The sequence below is a fragment of the Clarias gariepinus genome, chromosome 20 (assembly GCF_024256425.1).
Source record: "Clarias gariepinus isolate MV-2021 ecotype Netherlands chromosome 20, CGAR_prim_01v2, whole genome shotgun sequence".
In the NCBI taxonomy this organism is placed as follows: domain Eukaryota; kingdom Metazoa; phylum Chordata; class Actinopteri; order Siluriformes; family Clariidae; genus Clarias; species Clarias gariepinus.
Window position 1 is genome coordinate 16,043,503 of NC_071119.1, and position 11,019 is coordinate 16,054,521.

Sequence of the window (11,019 nt, forward strand, 5' to 3'; positions counted from 1 at the left end):
CATTTTTCCTACTAACTCAAAAATATTTTAATAACTGTTTGGGAATTACAGTCATTTCTTACCGAGTCCCTCCATTTTCACAAGCTCAAAAGTATTTGGACAACTGACTGATATTTGAGAGCCAGCTGTAGGATGTTTCTTATCTTTATCATTAAGGAGATAAAAGGCCTGGTGTTAATTGAAAATGTTGAATTTGTTTTTGGGCAAATTTGGTTCATGGGAACTCTTAATACAACATGGCCATTACAAGGATGAAAATGAAACAAAACTAACAGAGAGAGGAGAAACTTTAGAAGTGACCAAATCAACAATTTAATAAATTTTTAAAAAGAAAGAAATTCACTAGTGAGCTCAGCAAGACAGATGAGGTGAATAATTGCAAAAATCTTACCTTGTTGAAGAAAGACAGCACTTCAATTATATATTTTTTATATATAAAAAATAATATATTTATATATATATATATATATATATATATATATATATATATATATATATATATATATATATATATATATATATATAATTTATTTCTTTATTTTTAAATGCAAACATAAACTTTAGTCCCCAGATGCATTATGTTTACATTCACAGTAACATTTTATATATTTCATTTGAATTTTAAAATATTTTTGCAGAAAATGTATTTGATCTTTATTGCTTTTTGTATAGTTTTATATCTTTATAGTCCAAACTTTTTTTTTTGTCCAAGCTATTTAAAAAAAAAAAATTGGACTATATAATGTCATTTTTTAGGGAATCCTTATGTACACAATGAATACTTTTTATACATTTCATTTTGCTTAATAAACTTGTTTTGTGATCAAATACTCACCATGAAAAATGAACGCAACCATTATTTTAATCAAATCTTAACTAAAGGGTGAAAATATTTTTTTGTCTTAACTGCACATTTGAACTTTAGAATAAAGCTAAGTGGCGAAAATGACCTCAGTATGCAGATATGGATTATGAATAGATAAAGAACTTCACAATACAATATTTTTTGCTGTATATTGGACTTTTGTCCACCATGGCTACTTGTCTAATACTATTTTATGAGCAGAATAACAAAAATCATTTGTTGACTCAAATTATATTCTTTATGATTCACTGAATACCAAATTTCTCAAAAAAAACATTATGAAAGATGCTCATTATGCTGCTCAAAGCAGGCTGTTGGTGAGTGTGCAAAGCAAATTCCAGCCATCAAGAGAGATCCGATTAATATATTGAGTCAGCGAGGAGAAAAGGGCCATTGGAGCTGTGCAGATGTTCCAACAGTCTGTTGCAAAAGAGCTATTGTTTAATGCATTGATAAATAAATCTCCCAAAATCCCTCCTATTGTTCTACATCAGTGGCACTGTCACACTGTGTTCTCCTTAAAAGAACCACAGATTTTTTAAAATCTTTTAAACATAATGTATATGAAAGACATTATGTTAAAAAAAAGACATAATTTGTCAGTTCAACTGTACCTTTGATAGAAGTACAGTAACAAAAGACACGTCATCTTGAATTATGAAATGGTCAGGACCTCATGTGGAGGTGTATTGTACTTTTAATTGTTTGAATGAGGTGGAAATTGGGAATAAACGGAGATATAAAGGGTGCTGGACTGAAAGACATTCACTGCTCGGGTTTGAATTAAAACAGAAAACACTGAAATCTTGCTGACCTGAAGTGACATTTGCATTCATACCGTACCGTATTCCTGCTATCGAGATGAGCTGAAGTATGAGCAGATGAGTTTTACTGTGCGGCGTTATATTGTGTTTATGTTGTTAGGTTGTGATGTCTTGTATTTTATGTAACAGTACACCAAAAAAAGAAGACAATGTATAAATAATGTATAAGTTGCTGAGTGGGTACTGCTGCATAGATTGCTTGTGTGTGTGTGTGGAGCAAGCTCCAGCTTCCAAGTTCCAGTGATTAATACACTGCCTGGCTGTAAACAAAACTCACACACTTTGAGATTTAATCTCCTTTAGCTTTGATTACAGCCCACAATGAGGAGTCTAGTTTATGTATGAATATGATTCTTCATGCCCCTGGAACCACTCTTTCACAATTTAAGTCTGGGAATACAGTCTGTCCCAACAGAGAAGAAGAAGCCAGTTGAGGTGCTACCCTGGTCATTCAGGACACTCAGGACTCTAACTGAAGGAACCCCAAATCATATTGTAACACTGCCTCCAGAGGCTTGCACGGTAGCCACTATGCATGATGGGTCAATCGGTTCATGCGCTTCCCTTCTTGCCCTGATTCACCCAACGTTCTAGCAAAGGGTCAATCTGCACCATATAATCTTTTTCTATTAAGCCAAAGTCCAACCTTTATGGACTTCTTTCCTTAACCAATGAAGGCTTTTTTTCTTTAAATTAATTTCACTAACAAGTAGTTGTCTTATAAGTGTTTAGGCCCAATCCTGTGAGTTCTCAGAGGGTCTTTCCAGAGGCTCATTAATGCCTGTAGGGACATAAAATTAACCTGTCAGCTCCAATCACAGAAAAATATGTTAATGCTGGCGATAAGAGAAAGGCACCAGAAAACCCAGTAAACCACAACCCACCATCCACCCTTCTGGGTTGGCAGGCAAAGTGCCCCCCTAACTCAGCTTCCAAATTTCTTAGATTCCAATTTGATCAAGTACCCATGAGATGCAAACAAGTCCAATCCCCCGAGGCCTCATCCCACGACGCACAGCACACACAGAACCTAGCAGGATCTGCCAACATCCTGGGGCCAGACACCACAGCACACAACCAGAGATCTGGTGCAGTCATGCCCCTAAAGAGTTGCCCCAGTTGCACAAGAGAAACCTACAGAATATTGGGCTTAACGTTTTGCATGGTGATGTTATGGCTGATGGGGGTACTCTGTTTAGTCCCACTGGGGACTGTAGAGGCCAATGGTGACCGTTGTATTTACTCCAATTATTATGTCCGTGGTAGGACCTCTGGTCAACGTTCATACACACTACTTGCAATTTGGGAACACCAGCTATAACCTAATCTGCATGGAAAAACCTAGAGTACTTGGTAGAAACCCACCAGTCACAGAGATAACATGCACACAGACCATGAGGCTGAAATCGAACCCAGGCGCTGGAGGTGCAAGCCAACAGTCCCACCATGCCACTATTTGATCTCTGGATACAAATAATACCGAATAGCAGACTGGAAATAACATTTTGATAACGGCCTCCTTTTTTCACCTCTGATGTTGGTGCCTGATGGTACCATAATATATAAATTGCACTTTATAGATCATCAAAAAAAGGTGTCTGCAGGCTTTATTGTAGTGAAACTAACTCCCTGTACTTTTCCTAGAATCTTGAATTTGGCGAATAAAAGATTTTGACTCTGATTAAGTATTTTTTATTTAAAGGATATCTTCTAAGTAAAAATTATAATTGTTATTATTTAGGTAAGGTATTTCTGAATAAGAAGAAATCTTTTGTAGTACTCTATACCAGTTCTTCAAAATGTACTTATTGTATATCCTGTATTTAAAAAAAATCCAATGCAAACACATGTTCACTGACATTTTTAACATTCAGCTTGAATTAGCATTTGCACTTAATTGACAATTCCACTTGCATGGTAGAACCACTTTACTGCACACAGCTTGGAGAAATTATTCAGCAGTGCTAAGATATTTCACTTAGTCATCAGTTAAACTGGAATTTATAGTCGTAGTGCAAATGCAAGGCTCATTCTGAAACTCTGACCTTTTCCCGTGTTTGATGATGCATGCTAGTCACATCGTGGCTCATCGCTATGCTATTCGAACGGGACAAGTTTTTTGATTTATTATTAGTGAGAAATAAATGACATTTATTGATGGGATGAAACAGTTGCTCAACGACGAACAAACAAACCTGTTTACTCAGTCGCAATTAATACGGCAAAGTAGACCGAGCTCAGGCTCGTGTACGCGGTTAAAGCGTACGGTCTTAATCAAAGCAGCTGACCTTAAGCTGAACGTTTTAATTGACAAACTCATGACTTCTTAAAAAAAAAATTCTGCATGACAAATCAGTTATAGAATAAAATATAACAGTACACTGTAATGTTCAGGAGGAGTGGTTGACTTACAAATTAAGTAACAAATAAGCACTTTAATAAAACATTAGACATTTACAGAATTACAGAAATTATAAGAAGATATGATAATATTTTTTAAATCAACAATCAAGTCAAATTCTAGATTAAATAATATTTGTCAGTATTTTAAGTTGTTTTTCATTTCGTTTAACTTGTTAATAAAAAAAACAGTTTAATATAAAATAAACATATCATAATGATTTAATATTATTTAATGTTTTTAATTATTATTATTTAATGTCTAGAAGTACAATGTTAAAATCCGAGCAGCACCAGGATTTGACTCGGAACTCCGAGCTTTAAATGTCTTCCCAGAAAATGTTTATTATTAAAATTAATATAATTTTAAAATACATTGCACAGTGCATACATTCGATGGATTTATGTTCCGATGGATTGCCCACACAGGATAAAGCAGTGTAAACCATTTTGCTATAACTTCACATTTGAATATCTGTTTCTTCTTTTAATACCACAACAGTTTTCCAAATGCTACAATTCAACTAAGCACTATCTTTTGGTGGGAAAACTTACAGACTATTAAAGAGCACTGACACCTGAGAATCGTTCTCACTTTAAACTTTAAAACAAACTTTAGGTATCACAGTTGATGTGTTGGAAGCAGGAAAAATGGGCAAGTGTAAGGATCTGGATGACTTTGAGATGGATCAAATTGTGGTGGCTAGAACACCTGTTCAAAGCATTTACAAAAAGGCAAGTCTTAGTATACAGTACATTAGTTAAAACATACCGTTGTCATGGGCATACATGGGTCATTGATGTGCATGGGGGCAAAGACTGGTCTGTCTGGGCCAATCCCACAGAAGAGCCACTGTAACACAAATTGCAATGAAATGTTAAGGCTGGTTCTGATGATGTCAAAATACATACAGCTAGCTTGGAATGGAACTCTATGATGATCCCAGTTTACTGCTGAAATCACCATTATTAGGCATGTAATCATCAAACCTAGATCATGGAGCAGTGGAAGAAGCTGACCTGGGTTGCTTACCTGGAATAGTAATTCTATCAATATACACTATGACATGGTTCTTCCACTAAAGGCCTAGAGGGCCAGGGTCCAGCATAGTTTGCAATTCCATCCATCCATCCATCCATCTACTGTAGGAACCTCTGTAGTCCAGCTCGGGACCGTGAATGGCAATTGTAATTACCACAATTTGGACCTCAGGTCAACATTCACACACTATGGGCTTCACTATTTGTGAAAGCCAGGTAGCCTAATCTTCTGGGAGGAAACTGGAGGCAGAAATTGAACTTGGACACTGGAGGCGCAAGACAACAGTCCTAACCACTAAGCCACCATCCCACCAATTTGTAACTTAACAGCACCTAAACACACCCATTGTGCCTGGGAAATAACAGATTACTTCAATCAGCTGTGTTTAGCAGAACTATCAAAAAAACTGTGCTAGACATTAGCTTTACAGAACTGAAGCTGAAGAACCCTGCACTATGGGAGGCCAGCAGAAACCTGGCATTCATGTAGATGTTTTGATATTTTGGTGTCACAACACACCTTCAGAGGTCTTGTAGAGGCCTAATTGTTTTAAAGTTATTCAAGTAATTCATCTTGAATATGTAATACAGAATTTATGTAAAGGAGCAATAATTATGACAATGAAATCTATGCTTATAGCAGCTTTAATGCATAATCTACAGATTAATTTAGATTGAATTAAAGATTACCTACTTTTTAAGCTATGATTAACTAGAGCCCCAGACAAATTACATAGTCAATAACAAAGGGGTTAAATAATCCAGTATATGTTTTATATTTTCGATTTTTCAAAGACCACCCTTTGCTTTGAGATAGCTTTTGCGCACTCTTGGCATTCTCTCAGTCAGCCTCATGAGGTAGTCACCTGAAATGGTTTTCCAACAATCTTGAAGGAGTTCCCAGTGGTGTTGAGTACTTGTTGGCTGCTTTTCCTTTACTCTCAGGTGCAACTCATCCAAAACCATCTCAACCAGCACTCCATCACTTCCCTCCTTGTACAAACAGCTCTTACATAACCTAGAGATTTGCAAATGATGGTTCTAATAAGTGCAAACCAGATGGTCTGTCATGTCACTGCAAAATACTGTGGTAGCCATGCTGGTTAAGCGTGTCATCAATTTTGACTAAGTCACAAGCAGTGCCACCAGCAAAGCACCGCAACACTATCACACCTCCAGCTCCATGCTTGACAGTGGGAGCCACAAAATTAGGAACCATCTATTCGCCTCTCAATGTTTAAAAAAGACAGCTGTTAGGATGAAAAAACCTTAAATTTGGACTCGTCAGACCAAATGTCAGAATTCCAATAAGCTAAAGTCCATTTCTTGTGTTTCTGGGCCCAAACAAGTATCTTCTGCTTGTTGTTCTTCTAAAGTAATCGTTTCCTTGGCACAATTCGAACATAAAAGCCTGACTTATGCAGTCTCCTCTGAACAGTGGATGTTGAAATATGTCTACGCTTTACAAGCTATGAGAATAGTATAAACACTGATTGTTTGGCACAATATGAATGAAATAATGTTTTTATATCAAAGAATGCTTGCAAAGCAAATCTGTAAAAAATTTCATCAGACATCTCTCACTCACTCATTGTCTATACTGCTTTATCTGGTATACAGCGTCACGGAGGGCCTGGAGACTTAGGACATGAGGCAGGGTACACCCTGGACGGGGTGCCAATCCATCTCAAGGCACACGCATGGCCCTTTACACACTATGGGCCAGTTAGCCTAACCTGCATCGCTTTGGACTGTGGTAGGAAACCAGAGTACCCAGAGGAAACCCACAAAGCACAAGGAGAACATGCAAACTCCATACAGTAGACCTAAGGTGCGAATTGAACTTGAACAAGTTTCCAAAATGTATGAAATCTGGAATATTTACTGTACAAATGAAAATTAGGAGGCAAACCAAGAACACTGCCATTTAAACCTTGTATATACTTTATGACAGCTGTTAAATGTGTTTATATTTTGTATGACTTTCTTAGGCTTTGCCTTGGCTCTTGGAGCCCGACTCCAAGCACTGTGCTGCGTAATCCTGCGTTCGAGGCTAGCCTGAGGGATTTGAGTAAGAAGGAAAAGAAGACACCTGAACAGAATGACCCTTCGTGATTGATGGTTTGTGTCGGTGTAATAGCTGACTGAGCAGCATGCACATTTCTCACTACACACTGCTGTAGCGCTTAGCCTTTCTCTGTTTTTCTCCCTCTATGCTGTTCATCTTCACTAAGGTCCTGCCAAGGTCCTTCTCCTTACTGCCACTCACAGATTCCGGACTCTGCTGACACACGCTACACCAGCAGCCCGGCGTGATAAAATTGTGCAACCGAGCAAATATACTGTAGTGGAGGAAAATGTTTTGCACAATTTTTTTATTTGCATTTAATTAAAAAGCAAACTACTATAAATTGTCCTTCACTATGTACATTGAGTTAAGCATATGAAAGAAAAAGGAGTGTCACATGTGATTGATGTAAGATGTGCGTTTGGGTCAATGTCATTAACCCTTGCCCTTGTTGACCTTTGGTGTGAGTAAATTTTAATTTAGCCAAGAGACCGTGTTGGCCTTCAAGCTTATGAGCGTGCTGTGCTCTGATGTACACGTGCAGGTTGGGGCGCGGACGTGAAGCGATCAATACAAGGGAGGCAGGTCGACTTTGACGGATGACTCACTGTATCTACACGTGGTGTGTTATTAAGATGTAAAGATGAGCTACATCCAGGAAATAAGCTCAACAGGGGAGTAAAGAGAATCTTACACTCTGGGATGTTTCATACTCTTCATAATTCATGTGTAAAATCTTGTGTTACATCTCACGCTATTTGCTTTTTCACTTCCACCTACAGTATAGGGCATATATATATATATATATATATATATATATATATATATATATATATATATATATATATATAATTTCCCTGTGATTTATTTTTAAATGCAATCTTTAAACATTTTTTATCTTTAAATTTGAATTTTCAATTCAAAACTCTTAATAAATTATATATAATTAAAATATAATATAATTTAATATAATTGAAAATTTAATATAATTATTATATTACATTTAATATAGCAATAATTACACAATTCATACAATTTTCATATAATTTGAAATCAGTTCATTAAATATGTAGTTTTGCCACAGATTTATTTTTCACGCAACAATTTTTATACTCGATAAAATATTCACCTGAAATTTTACACTTAATGCATTTAGTTCACGTATAGTTTTCGCACATAAATGTGTTTTTTTTTTACATGACGTCCCACATTGTTCACATGAAGGTTACTTGAGGTCACAGAAGTATTTTTAGTCCATGACATGTTAAAATGCATTTGCAGAATTTATAGATAGATAGATAGATAGATGGATGGATGGATGGATGGATGGATATTAAGGGGAGTTTATGCTTTTGTGTTGTAAGAAACACACATTTTTTGTATATCCATATTGATTCATTGACTCACTGATTTTAATTAAAAACACAATTTATTATATTTTTTTTACATCAAAAAAATTCTAAAAGAAGAGAAAGGAAAAAAAGAAAAGAAGAATAATACATTATAATGTACAAAATTATTAAAAACAAAAAAGGTATTAGCTTTAGAAAAAAATTATAATAACTGGAATTATATGTTCTGCACAAATTTCCATAATATAATAATCCATAATATCAAGCAATTATTATACCAAATTAATTTATTTTCACCTGAAATGTTACATGATTCATTTAGTTCACGTATAGTTTTAGTTGCACACAAATATTTTTAACGTAATGTCACATATTGTTCACATGAAGGTTACTTGAGGTCACACAAACAGTTTTGGTGCATAACATACTAAAATGAATTTCGAGTTTGATAAATTATATATATTTTTTATGATAATATAAACAATACTATATGACCACATGCAAAATAATTCCGTTAATTCTTTTCAAAGATTTTGCAATGAGAGAAAATGATTTTAGACTTCATTAAATATGCCGCATTTAAGAGAACGTGGCAGATTAAATAATTGTGCATGCAGTAAACTGGAGCAAGTGTTATCATTTTGATTTAAATAATAAATAATTTTAAAAATCTCAGTATTACATATTATATGTTTTATACAGTATACAATTTATAGATATCATTTGGCCCCTTAACTTCACTTAACATATTATACAAAAATGTTCTATCACAAATTATAGATCAGTCCTGAGTTGAATCACAATGTAAAATACTAAATATGCCTTAAAGAAGCTGAATCAGCACGGACTGTACAGTAGATACCGGTTTTGCATCAGCAGCACTGATGGATGATGTAAATAATAATAAATTTGACCATGACATCCACGAACCCTAATAAAACGGTAAACACATTAGAGACAAATCAGGATTTACACTTTCTGACCGCTCACTCTCACCATCATCATCATCATTATCTGCCTACCCTGCTTAAAACCTCACCCCAAGATATCACGCTCTGTATTTAACTGGAGATTACTACACAGTCAAAGAGCACCACTGTCCTTATGCAAGTCAGCAGAACGGGGGTGAAAACACAGCTCGGCTCGGAACTCAGAGCCTCTTCTGCTCGGGTTAGGGAATCCCCCTGCTGGACCGGACCGGACCGGACCGGACCGGACACAGAAGGAAGAACAGAGAGAATAGATAAGGGAAAAAGTGAAGTACCTTGTTGGAGCATCTTCTCCTGGAGCAGTCTGGATTGTGTTAGTTTCTATATATATTTGGGTGTGTATGTGTATGTGTATGTGTGTGTGTGTGTGTGTGTGTGTGTATTCTGTTGCTGCTGTTGTCCTGGCTGAGGCAGAGAACCAGCAAAAGAGACTGAAACGCCCCCTTCGGACAGGGCGGAGAGGTGGGGTATTAGAAAAAAAAAGCTGGTTCATTCTCAATCCATGTCTCGTACTTGCTGAACGCACACACACACACACACACACACACTCAAACATATGCAGACTCCGCCCACTTCTGTTCACTTGTATGTTGTTATTAATACAACACTATTAATCTGCTGGAGAGACAGACATATGTTGCCGTATCTGCTGCCAAGGTCCTGGTGTGTGTGTGTGTATGTGTGTGTGTGTGTGTCGTTGGTCAGTGCACTGTACTGTATCTTCCCTGTTTTATGTCTCAGAGGGCTTAAAGTCACAGCGATGAACAGAAAGAGAGAGGAGGCGGGGGGGGGGGGGGTGAGGAAAAAAAAGATCTGCATTTTCATCGCTCCAGTTCTTTACCTGCAGTCCTTCAATCTGTAGAAAGAATCCAGCACGCTGTCATTGCAAGTATTGATTTTTTTTTTTTTTTTTTTGCAGAAAAACTATGGGATGGGACAATACACAAAAATGTAACGCGAATTTGTGCTTGAAATTGAAACATAAGTTCATATGGATTTTAGTTGTACAGGGATTAAGTAATCATTTATTTAACAAGACGAGTCGATAAGAACAAACTGCTGCTTATGATGAAATCTCGGCCATGACCAGTTACACTCCAAATATACTGCAATCATTGGTCTCATAGGGTATATGAGACACACACTCTAACCTTGCACAAGCTGTAAACCACTTTGGACAAAAGGGTAACGGGTCAGAACCCAGGTAGGGGCCAGGGACCAGGGCCACTGTTGGTGTGTATACAGTAAGCGGGGTCAGGGAGTACGACAAGCGGAAGACGGGACACATTTGGGTCTTGAGCAGCGCCATTAGGACACCTGACCGTACCCCGCTAAGACACAGGACAAAGACAGACACCGAGAATCCGGCCATCTGTCGTCCCGATTAGAAACGCAGACCGGGTGAAACGGGTGATGAGAAGTACAGTATACTAAATAGACTAAATGGCTGCTTTGTCTGAAATCCCTGAAAAAAAAAAAA